This window comes from Gorilla gorilla, chromosome 22, assembly GCF_029281585.2.
Source record: "Gorilla gorilla gorilla isolate KB3781 chromosome 22, NHGRI_mGorGor1-v2.1_pri, whole genome shotgun sequence".
In the NCBI taxonomy this organism is placed as follows: Eukaryota; Metazoa; Chordata; class Mammalia; order Primates; family Hominidae; genus Gorilla; species Gorilla gorilla.
Genome location: NC_073246.2, coordinates 47451026 through 47473498, shown reverse-complemented (window position 1 = coordinate 47473498; position 22473 = coordinate 47451026). Strand labels below are relative to the sequence as shown.

Genomic DNA, 22473 nt, shown 5'->3' with positions numbered 1-22473 from the left:
GCCTGGGTGACAGAGTGAGACTCTGTCAAAAAAAAAAAAAAAAAAAAAAAGAAGAAGAAGAAGAAAAGAAAAAAAAAGAAAGAGATAAATTCCTTGAAAAACACAACCTACCAAAACTGACACAGCAAATATAAAAACTCTGAATATCTATGACAATACTATATCTACTACAAATTCATCAAGAGACACTGTCAAGACAATGAAAGAGCAAGCCAGAATCTGGTGAAGATGTTTGTAATACATTTATATGGCAGAGGATTTCTGTACAGATAGATAAAGAATTACAAGTAATTAAGAAAGCAACAACCGAAGGAAAGCATTGACAGTGCCCTGAGCAGGTGCTTCACAGGAGAGGGTATCCAGGCAGTCCTAAGCATTGACAGTGCCCTGAGCAGGTGCTTCACAGGAGAGGGTATCCAGGCAGTCCTAAGCATTGACAGTGCCTTGAGTGGGTGCTTCACAGGAGAGGGTATCCGGGCAGTCCTAAAGCATTGACAGTGCCTTGAGTGGGTGCTTCACAGGAGAGGGTATCTGGGCAGGCCTAAAGCATTGACAGTGCCTTGAGTGGGTGCTTCACAGGAGAGGGTATCCGGGCAGTCCTAAAGCATTGACAGTGCCTTGAGTGGGTGCTTCACAGGAGAGGGTATCCGGGCAGTCCTAAGCATTGACAGTGCCCTGAGCAGGTGCTTCACAGGAGAGGGTATCCGGGCAGTCCTAAAGCATTGACAGTGCCCTGAGCAGGTGCTTCACAGGAGAGGGTATCCAGGCAGTCCTAAGCATTGACAGTGCCTTGAGTGGGTGCTTCACAGGAGAGGGTATCCGGGCAGTCCTAAAGCATTGACAGTGCCTTGAGTGGGTGCTTCACAGGAGAGGGTATCTGGGCAGGCCTAAAGCATTGACAGTGCCCTGAGCAGGTGCTTCACAGGAGGGGGTATCCAGACAGTCCTAAGCATTGACAGTGCCTTGAGTGGGTGCTTCACAGGAGAGGGTATCCGGGCAGTCCTAAAGCATTGACAGTGCCTTGAGTGGGTGCTTCACAGGAGAGGGTATCCGGGCAGGCCTAAAGCATTGACAGTGCCCTGAGCAGGTGCTTCACAGGAGGGGGTATCCGGGCAGTCCTAAGCATTGACAGTGCCTTGAGCAGGTGCTTCACAGGAGGGGGTATCCGGGCAGTCCTAAATCGCTGACAGTGCCTTGAGCAGGTGCTTCACAGGAGGGGGTATCCAGACAGTCCTAAGCATTGACAGTGCCTTGAGCAGGTGCTTCACAGGAGGGGGTATCCAGGCAGTCCTAAGCATTGAACACATGCACAGAATTGGCATTCATCAGAGGAATGCAAATTAACACCACAGTGAGATACCCCCACACCCCCACCAGGATGACGAACATTAAAAAGACTGACAATACCAAGCATCAGCCGGCGAGGACGGGGAGCAGTAGGAAGTCCTGTATGTTGCTGTGGGAGTGTGAACGGTACAATCACTTTGAAAATCATTTTGACAATTTGTAATAAAGCTAAACGTATGTCCACCCTACGGCCCAGCAATGCTCCTTCTACGTGTGTGTCCAAGAGATGGAGGCATCTGTCCACAACAAGTCTTGAGAAGAGTCTTCACAGGAGCCTGGTGCATTACACCCCAAACTGGAAACAGTGCCAGCATTTAGCAAGAGGAGAATGGATACGCAAATCAGGGTCCACACGAATCAGGGTCCACGCACGGGGTGGGGTACAACCCAGGGGAAAGGGAAAGAGTACTGTGGTAGGCACAAACACTGTCCAAGTCTCAAAGCTCAGATGGAGTGGAACAGTCAGATTCTATAGCACAGGACACACCGAGGGACTCCAGTTTATTTGACGCTTGAGAAAGGAAAAACGAATCACCAAGCTAGAAATCAGACTGTGAGTATCTGGTAGGGGTAGGGTGGGGAACCGTTGCCTGGGAAGGGGCAGAAGGGGACTTCCTGGGAGATGGAAATGCTCCATATTTTGCTCAGGGGGTCAGTCACATGAGCGCATATATGTGTGAGCTCTACTGTGCTGTAAAATTACAATGGATGCATTTTACTGCCTGTAAACTGCACCTTAACATAAAATAAAGCAAGCACCCCTCAAAGTCCAAACTAACATGCAAAAGTATATAAGCAAACTGCGGTGCGTGGGTCGGAGCGGAGCTGCCCGGGGCGCAGCGGAGCACGGCTCACTCAGGCACTGCGAGGCTCCACCTGCCGCGGGAACGCCCGCCACCCACCCTGAAGTCAGGTAGGACACGATGATTTCTCCTAATTCGAGAATAGCAGGGATAGCTGTGGCTCGGACTTTGATTTCTCCCTGAGGCATTAATAATGGAAAAGGCTCATCATGTTCGGTGTGGAGTATTTTTAAACGGTTGGCATTTCGTAAGTGAATTCTCTTTACTCTGACTTTTCCGTTGTCTTCTGTTTTTTCCTCCAGCTTTAGTGAGGCATAATTGATACACAATTACATGTAGTTAGCTGCCCGTGTTTAAAGTGCACAGCGTGTTGAGTTTTGACACCACACCCCGAACCCATCTCTGTGGCTCTCAGCGTTCCCTCCCACCTCTCGTGGTCCCTCCCTCCCCTCCCTCCTCCCCCTTCCTTCCCCTCCCCGCCCTTCTCCCCTCCCTCTGTCCTTCATTTCTCCTCCCTCCTCCCCCCCTCCCTTTCTCCTCCCTTCCTCCTCCCTTTTCCCCTCCCTTCTCCCTCCTCCCTTTCTCCTCCCCCCTCCTCCCTTTCTCCTCCCTTTTTCCCTCCCTCCTCCCCTCCCTCCTGCCTCTGTCCTCTCCTCCCTCTGTCCCCTCCTCCCTCTGTCCCCTCCTTCCTCCCTCCTACCTGTCCTGGATCCACAGCAAGCACAGGTCTGCCTCCTGCCACTGATGGTGAGTTTGCTATAGGATTCTGGATACACGGGATTATACTGTGTAGACTTTCTCATCTGACTTCTTTCATTCGGCAGAATTATCCTGAAGACCACACATCAGTACTTCCTCCCTTTTTGTTGCTGAGTGCTACAGTCATGCGTCACTTAACTACAGGGAGACTTTCTGAGAGATGCATCGGTAGGCGGTTTTGCTGTTGTGAGAACATCAGAGGCGACTCACACACACCGAGACGGTAGAGTCTGCAAGACACCTAGGCCATGCTGTGCAGTGTATCACTCCTGGGCGGCACACCTGTGCATCATGTGACTGTACTGAATACTGCAGGCGACTGTAACACGGTGTCATTTGTATATCTAAACGCCCATGCAGCGTGCGACTGCACTGAATACTGCACGCGACTGTAACACGGTGGCATTTGTGTATCTAAACGCCCGTGCAGCGTGTGACTGCACTGAATACTGCAGGCCACTGTAACGCGGTGGCATTTGTGTATCTAAACGCCCATGCAGCCTGTGACTGCACTGAATACTGCAGGTGCCTGTAACATGGTGGCATTTGTGTACCTAAACACCCGTGCAGCGTGTGACTGCACTGAATACTGCAGGCGCCTGTAACACGGTGGCATTTGTGTATCTAAACGCCCATGCAGAGTGTGACTGCACTGAATACTGCAGGCAACTGTCACGCGGTGGCATTTGTGTAGCTAAACTCCCGTGCAGAGTGTGACTGCACTGAATACTGCAGGAGACTGTAACGCCGTGGCATTTCTGTATCTAAACACCCATGCAGAATGTGACTGCAGTGAATACTGCAGACGACTGTAATGCGGTGGCATTTGTGTGTCTAAATGCCCATGCAGCGTGTGACTGCACTGAATACTGCAGGCAACTGTAAGTGGTGGCATTTGTGTAGCTAAACGCCCGTGCAGCGTGTGACTGCACTGAATACTGCAGGCAACTGTAACGCGGTGGCATTTGTGTAGCTAAACGCCCGTGCAGCGTGTGACTGCACTGAATACTGCAGACTACTCTAATGCGGTGGCATTTGTGTAGCTAAACACCCGTGCAGCGTGTGACTGCACTGAATACTGCAGGCAACTGTAACGCAGTGGCATTTGTGTAGCTAAATGCCCGTGCAGCGTGTGACTGCACTGAATACTGCAGGCGACTGTAACGCAGTGGCATTTGTGTAAGTAAATGCCCGTGCAGCGTGCGACTGAACTGAATACTGCAGGTGACTGTAACGCGGTGGCATTTGTGTAAGTAAACTCCCGTGCAGAGTGCGACTGCACTGAATACTGCAGGCGACTGTAACGCGGTGGCATTTGTGTGTCTAAACACCCGTGCAGAGTGCGACTGCACTGAATACTGCAGGCGACTGTAACGCGGTGGCATTTGTGTAGCTAAATGCCCATGCAGCGTGTGCCTGCACTGAATACTGCAGGCGACTGTAACGCGGTGTCATTTGTGTATCTAAACGCCCGTGCAGAGTGTGACTGCACTGAATACTGCAGGCAACTGTAACGCGGTGGCATTTGTGTAGCTAAACGCCCATGCAGCTTGTGACTGCACTGAATACTGCAGGCAACTGTAACGCGGCGGCATTTGTGTAGCTAAACGCCCGTGCAGTGTGTGACTGTACTGAATACTGCAGGCAACTGTAACGCAGTGGCATTTGTGTAAGTAAACGCCCGTGCAGCGTGCAAGTGAACTGAATACTGCAGGTGATTGTAACGCCGTGGCATTTGTGTAAGTAAACTCCCGTGCAGAGTGCGACTGCACTGAATACTGCAGGCGACTGTAACGCGGTGGCATTTGTGTGTCTAAACACCCGTGCAGAGAGCGACTGCACTGAATACTGCAGGCGACTGTAACGCGGTGGCATTTGTGTGTCTAAACACCCGTGCAGAGTGCGACTGCACTGAATACTGCAGGCGACTGTAACACGGTGGCATTTGTGTAGCTAAATGCCCATGCAGCGTGTGCCTGCACTGAATACTGCAGGCGACTGTAACACGGTGGCATTTGTGTATCTAAACGCCCGTGCAGAGTGTGACTGCACTGAATACTGCAGGCGACTGTAACGCGGTGGCATTTGTGTAGCTAAACGCCCATGCAGCGTGTGACTGCACTGAATACCGCAGGTGACTGTAACGCGGTGGCATTTGTGTAGCTAAACGCCCGTGCAGCGTGTGACTGCACTGAATACCGCAGGCGACTGTAACACGGTGGCATTTGTGTAGCTAAATGCTCGTGCAGTGTGTGACTGCACTGAATACTGCAGGCGACTGTAACGCGGTGGCATTTGTTTATGTAAACGCCCATGCAGCATGTGACTGCACTGAATACTGCAGGCGACTCTATCGCGGTGGCATTGTGTAGCTAAACGCCCGTGCAGCGTGTGACTGCACTGAATACTGCAGGCAACTGTAACGCGGCGGCATTTGTGTAGCTAAACGCCCGTGCAGCGTGTGACTGCACTGAATACTGCAGGCAAGTGTAACGCAGTGGCATTTGTGTAAGTAAACGCCCGTGCAGCGTGCAAGTGAACTGAATACTGCAGGTGACTGTAACACGGTGTCATATGTGTAGCTAAACGCCCATGCAGAGTGTGACTGCACTGAATATTGCAGGCGACTGTAACGCGGTGACATTTGTGTGTCTAAACGCCCGTGCAGCGTGTGACTACACTGAATACTGCAGGTGACTGTAACGCGGTGGCATTTATGTAGCTAAACGCCCGTGCAGAGTGTGACTGCACTGAATACTGCAGGCGACTGTAACGTGGTGGCATTTGTGTAGCTAAACACCCGTGCAGCGTGTGGCTGCACTGAATACTGCAGGCTACTGTAACGTGGTGGCATTTGTGTGTCTAAACGCCCGTGCAGCGTGTGACTGCACTGAATACTGCAGGCAACTGTAACGTGGTGGCATTTGTGTATCTAAACGCCCATGCAGCCTGTGACTGCACTGAATACTGCCGGCGACTGTAATGCCATGGCATTTGTGTATCTAAACGCCCGTGCAGAGTGTGACTGCACTGAATACTGCAGGCGACTGTAACGCGGTGGCACTTGTGTATCTAAATGCCCGTGCAGCGTGTGACTGCACTGAATACTGCAGGCGACTTTAATGCAGTGGCATTTGTGTGTCTAAACATAGAAAAGGTACAGTAAAAATATGGAATAAAGGAAAAAAGTAGGGAGTAGTGACATCAGTGAAACAGCTGTCTTTGGAAGCCCCCAGCACTGGTGTCCCTCACAAAGACCCAGAACAGTAAACAAGGCAGGAAATGGTTTTTTTTTTTTTTGAGATGGAGTTTCATTCTTATTGCCCAGACCAGAGTGCAATGGTGCAATCTCAGCTCACTGTAATCTGTACCTCCCAGGTTCAAGTGATTCTCATGCCTCAGCCTCCCAAGTAGCTGGGATTATACGCACCTGCCACAATGCCTGGCTAGTTTTTGTTTTTGTTTTTGTTTTGTTAGTAGGGACGGGGTTTCACCATGTTGGCCAGGCTGGTCTCAAACTCCTGACCTCAGGTGATCTGCCTGCCTCAGCCTCCCAAAGTGCTGTGATTACAGGCATGAGTCACTGCACCCGGCCATGAGCCATGAAATGTTAATGAAAGTCCCCACAGAGAGCTCCAGAACACATCAGAGGAGCCACAGCAACCCTGGCATGCCCAGAAATTCATGATAGTCACAAAAAGAACAAAAGGAAATGCCGGGCCCCTGACACCCCATCCCCTAACCAGGGTCAGCTGGAACCCAGGAGAACATCTCCCTTTGGTGAGGAAGTAATCAAGAGGACCCCAGCAGCCCCCATCAACACCATGGACACCCACCGCCCCCACCCTTGGGGTCCCTTGCAGTCCTCACAGGCACGAAGCCCAGGGTGGAGTGAGCTGCCTGGAGGCCACACCACTGTGCTCCCGCTGGAGAAGGAATCGACACTGTGCCTGCCCCCGTGACCCTCGCGGTGCCCTCCTGGAACTGGAACTACTGCTGGAGTGTGTCTTGTTCCTGGGGGAGCAGCCCCAGCTCCCCTTCACCCCGAGGCTAAGCCGCTGCCCAACCACCCCAGCCCAGTGGCCCCACATCCCCCAGCCAAGCTGCAGGCAGCTGTTACACCTTCTCTATGGGGCCAAGCAAATGTGGGGCCACTCCACCAGCCATTCTCGCCCCCTCAGGCTGGAGCTAAAGCCATAAACTGCCTCCAAAGAAAACAATACCTTGGTTGCTCAGAGCAGTCACGCCTCCTGGAACCCAAGTTGAAGAAGCACTCTGCATCCAGGGAAATGATACCTGAGCCACCCAGGACAGTCCCGTCCCTCAGGCCTGAGTGGAAGCGACACACCACCCCAAGGGGAATCAGTGCCCTGGCTAAGCTGAGCAGCTGCACACCCCAGGGCTGAGCTGACACAGTGCCCTACATCCCAGAGAAAGAGAGCAGTAGCTGAGCCCAGACATCCCACCTTACAGGCCAAACAACTCAACTGCCTGCTTCCCTAGAGCTGAACTAGCCCCCTAGAGTCTGAGGAATCCCCCTTGCTAGTCTTCCCATTATGGGGAAAATGAGACTAGAAGAACCCCAACAGCCTTCGAACTGAGGATGTTAACAGCCTACACTGTCCCCACCAGTGTCACGAACTTCTACAGCCTAGGCTGCTGAGGGGTCCACAGTTATTGCTAATGTTGAACACGGCTGAAGAAGCTGCAGAGACTATACCACTGCACTGATCCAGAAGCAGCCACCATACCCTTCCCAAATGGCACACTAAAATCCACTGCAGGTAAAAGCCTTTCTGTATGAAAGCCACTCTAGAAATTTTGAAAGAAGCAATTGTTCCACCAGATACATAGACATCAACACAGGGACACAAGAAATATAAAAAGATGAGGAAACATATCACCGAAGGAACAAAATAACTCTCTACTAACAGGCCCCAGTGAAGAGGAAATCAACTAACTGCCAGAAAAGGTATTCAAAACAATGATCTTAAGGAGACTCAATGAGATACAGGTAGATAAGACAATTCAACAAAATCAGGAAAACAATTCATTATGTGAACTAGAAATTTAACAAAGAAATAGAAATAATAAAAAGAGCCAAATAGAAGTCCCATACCTGAAGATTTCAAGCAATCAAATAAAAATTACAATAGATAGCTTCAACAGCAGACTTGATCAAGCAGAAAAAAGAATTTCTGAACTTGAAAACTGGTTATTTGAAATTACCCTATCAGAGAGAAAGAGAAATGAGAATGAAAAAGAGTGAAGACAGCCTACAAGAAGTATGTAACACTACTAAGTGAACAAATGTTCATGTTATGGGAATTTCAAAAGTAGAAGAGAAGGAGAAAGGCAAAGAAAACCTATTTAATAAGAGCTAAAAAATTCCCAAGTCTGGGGAGAGATATGAACACTGACATCTAAGAAGCTCAAAGTCCCCAAATAGAGTCAACCCCAAAATGTCCTCTTACAGGCACATTATAGTCAAACTTTCAAGTAAAAGACAAAGAATTCTAAAAATGGCAAGAGAAAATCATCAAGTCACATATAAGGGAATCCTCATTAGACTAACATAAGATTTCTCGACAGAAACATTACAGGGCAGGAGAGAATGAGATAATACATTCAAAGTATTGAAAGAAAAAAAAGTCAGCCAAGAATACTATACTATATATTCTTCAGAAATGAGAGAGAAAAAAATATTTCCCAGACAAGCAAAAATTGAGGGAAATCATCACCATTAGACTGATCTTACAAGAAATGCTCAAGGGAATCCTACATCTGTGAGTGAAAAAATGACAATCACTATCATGAAAACACACAAAAGTATAAAACTCAGTGGTAAAGCAAATATCCAAAACAGAAAGAGAAAAGAATCAAACCTTATCACTACAGAAAACCACCCAACCTCAATGATAAATAATGAGAAGGAAGAAAGGAACAAAGAAACAAAGGATATACAAAACAATCAGAAAACAATTAACACAATTATAAAATAAACCCTCACCTACCAATAATAATCCTGAAGGTAAATGGATGAAATTCCCCACTTAAAAGATACAGACTCGCTGAATGGATTTTTTTTTAATGACCTAACTACATACTGCCTGTTAGAAACTCACTTCACCTATAAATACACATACAGACTGAAAGGGAAGGGATGTAAAAAGATATTTCATCAACCCAAAGTGAGCGATAGTAGCTATATTTCTATCAGAAAAAACAGACTTTAAGTCAAAAACTACAAAGAGATGAAGGTCATTACATAATGATAAAGGGACTGACTCAGCAAGAAGATATAACAATTGTAAATACATATGCACCCAACACCAAATCATCCAGATATATAAAGTGAATATTATTAGATCTAAAGAGAGAGACTCTAATATAGTAACAGTTGGGGTCTTCAACATCACACTGTCAGCCTTCGACATATCATCAGATAGAAAATTAACAAATAAGCATTGGATTTAAACTATGGTTTAGACCAAATGGACCTAACAGACATTTACAAACCATTTCATCCAACAGCTGCACAGAATATACATTCTTTTCCTCAGCACATGGAACATTCTCCAGGATAGACCATATGTTAGGCCACAAAACAAGTCTCAACAAATTTAAAATAACTGAAATATCAAGTTTCTTCCTCTCCTCTCCACTCCTTTCCTTTTCTTTATTTTTAAGAGATGAGGTCCCACTCTGTTGCCCAGACTGGAGTGCAGTGGCATGATCACAGTTCACCAAGCCTCGAACTCGTGGACTCAAGTGATCCTCCCTCCTCAGCCTCCCAAGTAGCTGTGACCACAGGCATGTGTACCACATCTAGCCAATTAAAAAAAAAAATTCTTGTAGAGGTACAGTTTTGCTTTGGTGCCGGGGCTGGTCTTGAGCTCCTGGGCTTCAAGCAATCCTCCTGCCTTGGCCTCCCAAAGTGCTGGGATCACAGGCATGAGCCACCATGCCCAGCCCCAGCTAGACTTTTAAATTTTAGCCCTGCTAGTGTGAGTGTCGTGGCATCTCATCTCTGGTGTGATTTGCATTTCCCTGATGAATAATAATGTTGAGATCCATGCTGACCTTTGATCTCATTTCCAACCTCTGGTGAGCTACTTTGAGAAAAACAGGTAAAATTTGAGATGAGAACAGCATAGGGAGGAGTGTCCATGGGGGGAAGAGTTGAACTTTGGAGTTGATTTGTCATCCTGTTCTTAGCCACCTCAGAGCCTCTGGAAATCCCAAGCTGGAGTGCCTGCTAGGGTCTCACAGGACATAAGGGTGCCCCCCAACCCCACCTGCCCCCTGCTGACCGATGGCTTCCTGACCAAGCCCAGTGAGTTAAAAGAGGATGGTGGATGAAGCCGACGTTTCCGAGAGGGCACTTTGATAACGTCACTCTGCCTCCTCCCCAACGTCTCTCTGGTCCAAGTGGCCAGCTGGGGAGCGGGTGTGGGAGGAGGGTCACTGTGTGGGTCCCCTCAGTGGGGATGGTGTGGGTCATGTCACCCTTGCTATGGGCCCTGGGGACCCTCCTCTAGGGCTGCTCAGACCCATCCCCTGCCAGGTCCCAGGTGGGGCTGATGAGGCCATTCCACTGCCACACAACATCTGCATCAGAGACCAAAGTAACAGGGCTCGAGGCGGGAGTGGCTGGCTCTGCCCAGTGCACCATGTAACAGCACAGACAAAACTACACAAATCCCAGCTGGGTACGGTGGCTCACACCTGTTTTCCCAGCATTGTTCGAGGCCGCGGTGGGAGGATCACTTGAGGTCAGGAGTTCGAGACCTGCCTGGCCAACATGGTGAAACCCCATCTCCACTAAAAATACAAAAATTAGCAGGGCATGGTGGCATGTGTCTGTGATCCCAGCTACTCGGGAGGCTGAAGCAAGAGAATCACTTGAACTGGGGAGGCAGAGGGTGCAGGCAGTGAGCAGAGATCATGCTACTGCATTCCAGCCTAGGCAACACATCAAGACTCCATCTCAAAAAAAAAAATAAAAAAAAACAAAACAAAAACAAAACCAAAAACCAACTATGCGAATCCCCATTAAACACAAGCAGCTGAGTCTGCTTTGCACTCCGTGTCAAGGTCAGGCTGCCTTTGGGGGCCCAAAGAGACATGGGCTCCATCCAGGGATTTGCTTCCAAGAGAGGCCAGGTAAATCAAAACGCTGAAGCCTGATCCACCATGAAGGCTTCTTGTCAATAATTTTCTTTCCTTTCTTTTAAATGCTGGTGGAAACATCTGTGTCTCTCCCACCACTTTGCCTGATGTGGACAGTTTCCAGGTACTTGAGGCTGCTGACGCAGTCACTCCCTGCCCTGGAAGGAGATACTGCTGAAGGATGTTAGGTCCTTTCCTTAAGATGTGCACATATTTAATTGTGGAAAAGCATGCAGTAATTGCCTGTTTGTGAGGTCTTTATGGAGGACTCTGGTCTTGGCAATTCTGGGGTCTGAGGAGGGACAAGTTGGGCTCAGCCACTTCTTCTCAGCCAGCATCTACTGCCCAGCCATGCCTGAGGTATCTGCTGTGTCTGCCACAAGCTCAGAGAGGAGAATCAGAGAGCCATAGTGGAGAATGCAGGGATCTTGAGCAAACCCATGTCCTCTTCAGCTAACAACTCTCCTCTTCTCCCTTCACGGAAACAGCTCTTGGATTGGTCCTGAATCTGAGGTTGACCAAAGAGCTGTTTGGGGGACACCAGGTGTCTTGGACGATTGTGTTGGGAGGTTGGGTGATTTATAAAGAAAAGAGGTTTATTTGGCACACAGTTCTGCAGGCTGTACAAGAAGCATGGTGCCGGCATCTGCTTCTGGTGAGGCCTCAGGAAGTGTCCACTCATGGCAGAAGGTGATGGGAGCAGGTGCATGCAGACCATATGGTGAGAAAGGGAGCAAGAGAGAGTGGGCAGAGGAGGTGCCAAGCGTTTTTAACAATCAGTTCTTGTGAGAAGGAATAAAGCATGAATGCATTCATGACCGCGAGGACAGCACCAAGCTCTCATGTCCTAGGCACCTTCTGTCAGGTCCCATCTCCAACATTGGGGTTCAAATTTCAACACGAGGTTGGGGAGACAAATGTCTGAAGTATAGCACCAGGCAGGTGCCATCACAACGAGGGTTACAGGCTGGCACTCCCAGAAGCCTCCAATGTCAGGAGGAGGCAGTGTCAGGAGACGAGGCTTGAGAGGGTCTCCAGGTGCACGTGCAGGTGCTCTGCCATCTCCATGTGACCTGCAGACAGAGGAAGAGAGGTTCCTGCCTTGGGCAGGTGGCTCAGCTGAACATGCCACTCAGCGTGTGTAATTGGGATTTGCATAGGTTTTTTTTTTTTGAAACGAAGTCTCTCTCTGTTGCCAAGGCTGGAGTGCAGTGGTCCAATCTTGGCTTACTGCAACCTCTGCCTCTCGCCTCCCAGGTTCAAGTGATTCTCCTGCCTCAGCCTCCCAAGTAACTGGGATTACAGGATGGATCCTGGTGCATCACAGGTGGCCCTGGAGAAAGTGGAGCCGGGGTCCTCCTGGAGGGAGGCATGTGAGTGTCAGGGTGGTCTCATCCAGGCAGGGGCGGCCTACAGATGGGATGGGGAGCAAAATCATGACTCCAGCCCCACGGGAGTCTGAGGAAGGAACACATAGGTGACTGGGAGGGGCCAAGCTCCATCCACCTTGCATGATTGTCAGCCTCCTCTCCAGGCTGTCCCAGGAATTGTTTCTGGGGCCATGGCAGCCCAGAGGGAACAAGGCATAGCGTGGGCAACATGCCCCTCTGTCCGCCAGGAGCAGCCAGGGCCATGGGGGCCTGGGACAGTGGGTCGCACTGGCTCCTCCGTCCTGGAGGGGCTGGAGTCACCCTTGCCCTGGACACGGACTCGCATTCCCTGCCTAACTGCCCTGCTGTGGGCTTCTGGCAGCTTCTTTCATGACAGCAGACTCTCCCACACAGCAATTCTGACCCCCGGGCTCAGGGGGAGGATCCAGAATCAGGTGGGCTTGCCAGCTTCCCGGAGGCCCAGCGTGCAGCCAGCTGGGGAAAGCATAGGGTGCTGGGTGGTGAAACTTGACGCAAATGACCTGCTCAGGGCCAGAGCCATCCTAGCCAGGGAGCGCAGCCTCGCTGCTTTCAGAAGTTTTAGCCAAGGGAGTGAGGACTCTACCAGGAGACGCGTTAGGTCCCCACAGTTGAAAGCTAAGGGTGACTGTGAGCATTCTGGGAAGTGCGTGCCACTGGGGGAAGGTCCCTGCGGACATCACTGTGGTTCCCGGGTGACCAACCCTCACTATCAAGATGCTGCCCTCTTGCCTACATTCTGGGGGGAGCCCCCTAACCAGATCCCTCAGTGGGGATGGTGTGGGTCACCTCCCTCTTCAATAAACCCTTATCTGCAAAGCCTTGAGAGGGTGCAGACACTGCCCCCCTTGTGAGGGCCCAGCTGCAGGAGCATAGCCAGAATACTGTTCCCGCCCTAGGACCCATGTGCAGCACGCCGACCTGATCCCGCCCTCCCCGCCTCGCCGCAGCCATAGTTAGGGTGCTCTGAGCCAGTGAACTTTAGGGTACGTCCCAGGATGCCAGATGCTGAGAAGGGAGATTGCTGGGACTGGCAGAGAAATGGGCATCATCTGGAGTCCTCGACTGGACTGGGGGGACCTTTCTGGCCCCCCAGTAAGAGAAGGGCTGACCTGGTCTGGTAGGAGTATCTGGGAAGAAGTGAACAGTGCTGGGCAGTCAGGGGATGGCTGTTGTCACTTTGGTCGGACTCTCTTCCCATGCTAGAGGAATTCTCACGGTCTGTAGGCGGGAGCCCAGGCAAGCCTAGCAGGAGACAGGCAGGCAGGGCTCCCCTGCACCTTGGGGCCAGTGCAAGGCCCTTCCACGCCGCTGCAGGCTGCTCTGGGTGTGCTCTGGGTGATGCCTGTCGGGATGAAGGGGTTCCCTGAAGCCCTGGTTCCACCCTGAAAGCCCACGCAGCTCCTTGCCATGAGCACAGGGGTTTGTATCAAAATACTGCTTCTGATTGCGTGTCCATGAGCAAGACCAGCACTCCAGGCCACGAACCAAGCTTGTCCTGTGGGTCTGTGTGCTTGCTGGCAAACTGCCAGAAACGGCTCCAGGGTAAGAAACAAAATGCCGTGGGTTCATTTTCCCCAATTGGGATTTTGTTTTCTTCATATAGAACCACGGATTATAGAAGTGACACTGATAGCAAACCAATCTTTGATGTCTACTTGGAAGATGCAAAAAGACAGCAGGTGGGCAAGGCGCAGTGGCTCACGCCTGTAATCCCAGCACTCTGGGAGGCTGAGGCGGGCGGATCACCTAAGGTCGGGAGCTCGAGACCAGCCTGACCAATATGGAGAAACCCTGTCTCTACTAAAAATACAAAATTAGCTGGGCATGGTGGTGCATGCCTGTAATCCCAGCTACTTGGGAGACTGAGACAGGAGAATCACTTGAACTTGGGAGGCGGAGGTTGCAGTGAGCCGAGATCGTGCCATTGCACTCCAGCCTGGGCCACAAGAGTGAAACCCCGTCTCAAAAATAAATCAATAGGCCAGGCGCAGTGGCTCATGTCTGTAATCCCAGCACTTTGGGAGGCCGAGGCGGGCGGATCACGAGGTCAGGAGATGGAGACCATCCTGGCTAACATGGTGAAACCCCGTCTCTACTAAAAGTACAAAAAATTAGCTGGGTGTGGTGGCAGGCGCCTGTAGTCCCAGCTACTCAGGAGGCTGAGGCAGGAGAATGGTGCGAACCCGGGAGGCGGAGCTTGCAGTGAGTCGAGATCGCGCCACTGCACTCCAGCCTGGGTGACGAAGCAACTCTGTGTCAATAAATAAATAAATAAAAAGACAGCAGGTGATATGGTTTGGACCTGTGTCCTCTCTGCCCAAATCTCATCTTGAAGTGTAATCCCCAACGTTGGAAGTGGGGCCCGGTGGGAAGGGATTGGATCATGGTGGTGGTCCTTCACAAGTGGGTTAGCACCAGCTTCTTGGTGCTGTTCTCATGATAGTGAGTTATCGTTAGATCTGGTTGTTTCAAAGTGTGCGGCACCCCCTCTTTTTCTCTCTCTACTGCTCCCACCATGTGAGACGCCTTGCCCCGCCTTCACCTTCCACCATGACTATAAGTTTCCTGAGGCCTCCCTAGAAGTGGAAGCTCCTATGCTTCCTGTAAAGCCTGCAGAACTGTGAGCCAATTAAACCTCTTTTCTTCATGAAGTGCCCAGTCTCAGGTATGTCTTTATAGCAGTGTGAGAATGGATGAATGCACGAGGTCTTCAGGACAAGCCCCATTTCATTGGTTACGAGATGCATGTTTTTCATTCTAGCCCCCAGAGACCTGGATACATTGCACAGGTGCTGACAGCAGGTGGCAGTGTGGAGCAGCGGTGTGACACCTGCAGGGCCCTCTGGGGACACCACATAAGGGCAGCCACAGTGTCCCGGAGCCCGTGCAGTGTGACGGCCCCAGGTAACTCTCCAGCCATCACTCCACCCGTGGAATTACAGCCAACTGAAGCACCTCTGCTACATTCGTCAGCTTGATAAATGTCCAAGCAATGAACCAAGAACAGGGACCATCTCTTCCAGTAGCTTCTCACCATCGCACACACTTTGCAGGGCCGAGGGCTCTTCCTGGCCCATATCTAGCACGTAGATATTTTATTCACTTATGTTTTGAATATTTCATGGGTCCTTCTCCCCCAGAGGCCTCAGAGCACTCCCAGAATTGGAATGGAAATACACAGTGCGTCCTTGTCAGCTGTCCGGGCCGCCACGTTCAAAGGGCAAGACATAGTAGCTTCTGCTCAAATTAGAATGATCTGTCTCATCAAGCGGAAGATGGTTGTTGAGACTTTGTGTCTTTAAAGTATTGCCTTAAAAAGCAAGATTAAATGAACGCATGAACGCTTGTGCAATATGGCAGGAAAATCCCGGGGGTCTGCCTGGACTGCTCGCCCCAACCCTCTCTACGCATGGGTTCTGCTGCAACATCGAGGAGAGAGCAGGGGGTGCTCATCTCCAGGCCATCGGCAAAGATGTCAGACTGTACTTGTCCCACAGGCCTGGCCAGCAACAGCAGGGTCTCCCCCAAGTGGGGCTTGCCAGCCGCACTGCTGCATGTGGCTTTGGGAGGGCCTGCGGGAGCCTGCTGGTCCCCATGGGCCTGGCAAGCATCTGCCCTGGTAGACTGAAGTGCCCCCAGGCCCTGTGGCTAGAGGAAGCCTGCTGGCCCCTGGAAGATCTGGGAGAGGAGAGCTGGACAGCTCACCCACCACGGCCAGCATGAAAGGCAGCTAGTAAGCCCCCCTGCGCTGTCAGCCTCTGCTCAGAAGTCTCTGGAGTGGTGTCCAGGTGCTGAGGGGGTGCACTGATGCTGCACTGATGCTCAGCCAGGAGCAACTGGAGCAGAAAGCAGCAGTCATGGGAAGATGCCTCAGATCACACACATGCACATGTGCACACACACGCACACACACATGCACAGATACATGCAGACAGACGGACACATGCACAGATGCACATGTATATGTGAGCAGACACATGCAAAGACACACACACCAGGCACATGCACACATGCACACAGGAGCGACTGAAACTTACAATAAAGCACGAACAAGTCTAAGGTTCCATAGACGTAGCTCTGTTCTAGCAGACGCTGACCAACTCTCCCATTAAAAACACAACACAAGCTAGAAAAAACTATCTTAAAATGTCTGTTTGAAATCAATGAAGAACTCCTAAAGCAGTGACAATTTTGGGGGCCAAGGTCTGAAAGACGGGGAAAGTAAGGATGATGGGCTGATGCTTGGGGCGGCGTGGATCCGGGCTGACCAATAACTGGGGAAGCAAAAGCTGAGCTGAGCCATGGGAGCCGGACTCAGCTCTCGGCACTCATGGGGCCAAAGGAAAAAAAGGGGCCCCGAGAAGCCCCTCAGCTGTTGGTGGGAACCCTGAAGGGGAATCAGCCTGACCCCACCCTCCCAGAGTCTGCAGTTGGGTCACAAGGGCCTCCCTCCCTGGGTTACCACAGGAGCGAGCACCACTCGGCTCCCTGGAGACGGCACCACTGGTGGCCTGAGACCTGTCCTATGAACATCTTGTCACTCAACCAAAAATGCCAAGGGTACAAGATGAAAATCAACCAAAAAAGGTGAAGGAGAAGAAGCAATTGCAGAGAAGCTGCAGAGGAGTGGAGGGAGATGGCCCCAGGCAGGCAGGGGAGTGGGAGGGAGGTGGCCCCAGGCAGGCAGGGGAGTGGGAGGGAGATGACCCCAGGCAGGCAAGGGAGTGGAGGAAGGTGACCCTGGATGAGCAGCGGAGTGGAGGGAGGTGGCCCCAGGCAGGCAGGGGAGTGGGAGGGAGGTGACCCCGGACGGGCCAGGGAGTGGCCACCCAGAGACCGGCACCCATGATGAGGGGCTCTTAGGGTGGAAAGGAAATGACCCCCCGGGGTGGGGTGGGAGCTTGGGGATAAAGGAAGGAACGCAGAGCTGGGAAAGGGAAGTGAATAAACAGACGCACACATGGTAGAAAATAATGATAATGTGTCCGGCACGGGGGCTCACACCTGCAATTTCAGCACTTTAGGAGGCAGAGGCAGGAGGATCACTTGAGCCCAGGAGTTTGAGACCAGCCTGGGCAACACAGCAAGACACTGTCTCTACCAAAAATTTAAAAAAATTAGACTGCATGGTTGTGTATGCCTGTAGTACTGGCTACTGGGGAGGCTGAGGTGGGAGGATTGCTAGAGCCTGGGAGTTGGAGACTGCAGTGAGCTGTGATGGTGCCACTGCACTCCAGCCTGGGTGACAGAGCAAGACCCGAAAAAATGAAGAAGAAAATAATAACAATAGTGATTTCCAGAGTTTGACATGCAAGTAGAGTTAAAATACATAAGAACAACAGAACAAAGGGTGGGATGGAATAAAGGGGTGATGTAAATCTTTGGTGGTCTGGTAAGAGATAGGAAGAATTTACACTGGAGTTTAACATGCATAACTACTGGATGAACAGTAATTCATAACTGGCAGGCTAAGAGAGGATAAACATGGAATAAAAAATAATCGAAGCCACGAGGAGAGAGAAGAAGGAACAGTGAACAAGTAGGAAAAACAGAAAACAATTCATAATGCCAGAAGTCAAACGCAGATAATGGAATCAAAATAAAAGAACCAGAAAGTTCAATTCAAAGATAAAGATACACTGGATCCTGCAGGAGACACACCCTCAATGTAAGGCCACAGAAAGATAAATGGAAAGGGAGGTCTGGAAAGCTGGGGTGGCTGCATTAACACCAAGCAGAGGAACCACGGGCAAGGAGCTCAGCAGACCAGGGTCAGCTGGTGGCACGGGGCCCAGCCCACGGGAAGATGCCAGCCTCAAACTACAGAAAACAAAGTTGCAGAGTCCAAGAAAGAAGAGAAATCCACAATCATATAGAAAAATTTAAAACATCTCCTGGTCACCAATAAAGCATGTGTATTAGTCCCTTTTCATGCCGCTGACAAAGACATACCCGAGATTGGGAAGAAAAAAAGGTTTAATTGGACTTACAGTTCCACATGGCTGGGGAGGCCTCAGAATCATGGCGGCAGCAAGAGAAAATGAGGAAGAAGCAAAAGCAGAAACCCCTGATAGGCCCATCAGATCTCGTGAGATTTATTCACTCTGTCGAGAATAGCACAGGAAAGACCGGCCCCCATGATTCAATTACCTCCCCCTGGGTCCCTCCCACAACACGTGGGAATTCTGGGAGACACAATTCAAGTTGAGATTTAGGTGGGGACACAGCCAAACCATATCAGCATGCAAGGAAAATACTAGCAAGAGTAGGCAGTATTTGAATCAATCACCTCACTGATGTTTAAATCACTGCATGTGACAGGTGCATCCCAGGGCGGAGCAGCTGCCAGTGCTCAAATGACGGGGCCATGGGGTGATAGGACCGTGGGGCGACGGGGCTGTGGGGCGACGGGGCCGTGGGGTGATGGGGCCGTGGAGTGATGGCGCCATGGGGCTTCTTGGGGGTACACCCTATGCAACTGGAGAGGACGAAGTGAATTTACAAAGTCATTTACTTGGCCCATGCCCTATGGAGAGGATATTTTCTGTGGTAGCTGAAGTGTGAACTGCCTTATGCTCCCTGCCTCCAGACCCAATTTTCCTGCCTCAACAGGCACAGGTTTCCCTGTCAGCCCGCTCTGCACTCCTGCACTCCTATCTGATCACCGGGTGTTATCTTTAAATCACTGTCAGATTTGTGTAGTGATTTCTGTAAGTTTAGATTTTTGCACCCTTGTTCCCAAGCAAAATTGGCTGATGATTTTCTTGTGCTATTGACGGGGCCCCCGTTTGACCTCATCCAGACCCTATGGACGGGCGGCCATAGGCGGGCCACGGTTGACTGACGGAAATGTGGACGCATTGTTTTCTTCTATTTCAAGCACTGTCATCGTGAACATCCTTGTGCATGTGTGTGTTGTATGTCCACGTGGTGTGTTGTGTGTGTGTTACCGAGAATTCTGTGTTCGGATGGATTTTTTAACCGACGAGATCCACAGAGCCGGAGCTCTGAACCAGCAATCTGGGTTCTTGTGACAGTGAGCAAAGAACTGCAAACACCAAAATGTAAGCTTAAAACAAGGTTGATTGAAATTTCCAGTAATACTGTCTCAGAGGGTGTGCAGGCTGATTTCTGAGAAGTGACGTCAGCACCTGGTTACAGAGCTCAAGGTGCTTCTGTGGGGTGTGAGAAGGAGCTGAGGTTTGGGCTGTCTGAGTAACAGGCTTATGTCATTTGGCAGCTTATGGTGACACAGCTAAAATTAAACTGTGCGTATTTTTACCCATAATTCATTAAGAAAAGCCCGATGTGGGGGGGGGGGGCACATGTAAATGTTATTACAGTTTTAGATCACTGGGCACATGCTGCTCTAGGGATTTCCACCTGTGCCCTGGTTTCCCCTTCCACAGGACATGCCGGCCACAGGTTTTAATTCAAACTCCGTCCCTCATGGTGGAGTTAGGGCGGGCTCGGGGCTGAACTTAGGTGGGCCAGGGGCTTAATGACAGCTTCTCTGTTCTCCTTTTTACCCTCTCCCAGCTGCTGATGTGTGTCTAACTACCTAACACGTCTATGTGGTGTGTTTTTTTGTGTGCGGGTGGTGTGCATGGCGTGTGTGTCTATGTGGAGTGTTTTGTGTGTGTGGTTTGTGTGTGATTTGTGTGTCGATGTGGAGTGTTTTGTGTGTGTGTGGTGTGCGTGGTGTGTGTGCCTATGTGTTGTGTTGTGTGTGTGTGGTTTGTGCGTGATTTGTGTTGATGTGGAGTGTTTTGTGTGTGTGGTGTGCGTGGTGTGTGTGTCTATGTGGCCTGTTGTGTGTGGTTTGTGCGTGATTTGTGCATGTGGCGTGTTGCGTGTATGTATGTGTGCGTGGTTTGTGTGTCTATGTGGAGTGTGGGTGTGGTATGCATGGTGTGTATGTGGTGTGTTGTGGGTATGTATGCGTGTGTGTGGTTTGTGCATAGTGTGCATGGTTTGTGTGTCTATGAGGTGTGTGTGTGGTTTGTGTGTGGTGTATCTATGTGGCATCTTGTATGTGTGTGGTGTGTGTGGTGTGTGTCTCTATGTGACGTGTTTTGTGTGTGTGGTGTGATGGTGTGTCTATGTGGCGTGGTGTATCTGTGTATCTGTGTGTATGTCTGTGGAGTGTTGTATGTGTGTGTGGTTTGTGCATGCTGTGTGTCTGTGTAGTATGTATCTGTGTGTGTGTCCATATGGACTGTTGTGTGTACCTGTGTATCTGTGTGTGTGCCTATGTGAAGTGGTATGTATCTGTGTGTGTGTCTTATGTGGAGTGGTGTGTATCTATGTGTGTGTCTATGTGGAGTGTTGTGTGTGTGTCTATGTGGAGTGTGTGTGGGTGTCCATATGGAGTGTTATGTGTATCTCTGTGTGTGTGTGGCCATATGGAGTGTTGTGTGTATCTCTGTGTGTGCCCGCGCATGCAAGGGTTTCTCGGGCAGGGCCTGAGAGGCGCGTCCCAGGCTTGGTGCGCATCTGCCCCGGGGTCCCCACGCGGCCCGTCCCTATCACGACCTGGAAATGCTCCAGCGCCTCTTGCGTGGGCGGGACACCGGAATTTCCTAAACTTCAAGCCGGGCGCCGTCCCCTGCGCGAAACCCCCGCTCCCTGCGAGTGGAAGCCGCCGCCTCGCCCGCTGTGGGTGCCCCGCGGCTCCCTGCCGCCCCCGCCCCCGCCCCCGCCCCCGCCTCCGCCCCCGCCTCCGCCTCTCCCGCAGGCGCGCGCTTACCCAGCACCCAGCGCTCCCTGCACCCGGGCGGTGCTCAGGATGAAGCCCGACCGCCCCAGACCCTCTCGGGCCCTACCCCGCGACAGTGTCCCGTGCCAGGGCGACCTCCCCGGGGTCCCCCACAGAGCCATGGGAGAGGACCCCCGGGTTCGCCCTGGGGCAGGAGCCTGGGAGAGGGCCGGGCTCGAGGTGGAGGTGGGGGGCGGGGCGGGGTGTCTCAGGCTCTGCCCCGCCCCTCCTGCCTCAGCCACGCCCCTCCTGCCTCAGCCACGCCCCTCCTGCCTCAGCCACGCCCCTCCTGCCTCAGCCACGCCCCTCCTGCCTCAGCCACGCCCATCCCCCCTGCATGTCTCCACCCCCCATGTCTCCGCCCCGCCCCAGCCCCGCCCCTCCTGTCCCCGCCCCGCCCCCCGTCCTGGGCCCTTTGCAGTCCTAGGTCGTTTGGGAGCCGCCGCTGACGCCGCCGACCAGAGCCTTCCTCTCGGCCCCTGCACCCTTCGAACTCCCGGGGCGGGCACGGAGCTCTCGACAGCCGCGTCCCCCGCTCCCCGCCGGCTCCAGAGCGAGGCCTTCTGCGGGCAGCGGGCACTGGGCTTGGTCCAGAACCTCAGAGGCGGCCGGGGCCGAGATGGAGGGAAACCTGGGAGCGGGCGGCCGCGCGCTCTGCTGGGTCTGGGCTCGGCCGCGCGCCCTCCGGCCTCCTTCCCCGACTCGGAAGTCGCCCCCGGACCCGGAGCGGCCTCTGTGGTTCCGACTGGTCCAGGACGGTGAGACTCCTCTCTCCCCAGCTTTCCTTCCAGTGCGGGAAACGGAAGGAGGACTTTTTCTGGAAAATCAGTGTCTGCGCTTCCCACCGGGCGGGTTGGACCTGAAGACACGTTCGTCCCGCGGAGAATACGCGACACCGTGACCGACACGCGGCAGTCCTGCCTTAGAAGCGCGGCCGGGCCGGCGCGGGACCCGCAGCCTGGGGACCTTCCTCGCGCCCCAGAGAGGTCTGGGTGGAACGGGAAAATTAAAAAAACAAAAAAACAAAAAAAACCGGAAAGGCAAGAAAGGAAGAAGTCCGCTGGAGAACTCCGTGCGAAGGCCCCACTCATACGCGTCCCCGGCCTCAAGGGGAGACGAGGAAGAGAGCGGCCCAACCTGGGCCTGGGAGTATCGTGACCCGTGTGTTTAAAGAACTAAAACGTGGCGTTAAAAATAAGTGGACGGGACACCATCAGAACTG

At 51.8% G+C, this 22473-nt stretch overlaps 1 long non-coding RNA gene across 1 annotated transcript; it reads right to left on the bottom strand.

The window, feature by feature from the left end:
* Positions 1–220: 220 nt before the first annotated feature.
* LOC134757893 (uncharacterized) lies at positions 221–21429 on the bottom strand. Its single transcript, XR_010132452.1, has 2 exons — positions 21243–21429; positions 221–1290 (listed from the first exon to the last, which is right to left on the bottom strand). It is a non-coding gene; the product is annotated as an uncharacterized lncRNA (long non-coding RNA).
* Positions 21430–22473: the final 1044 nt, after the last annotated feature.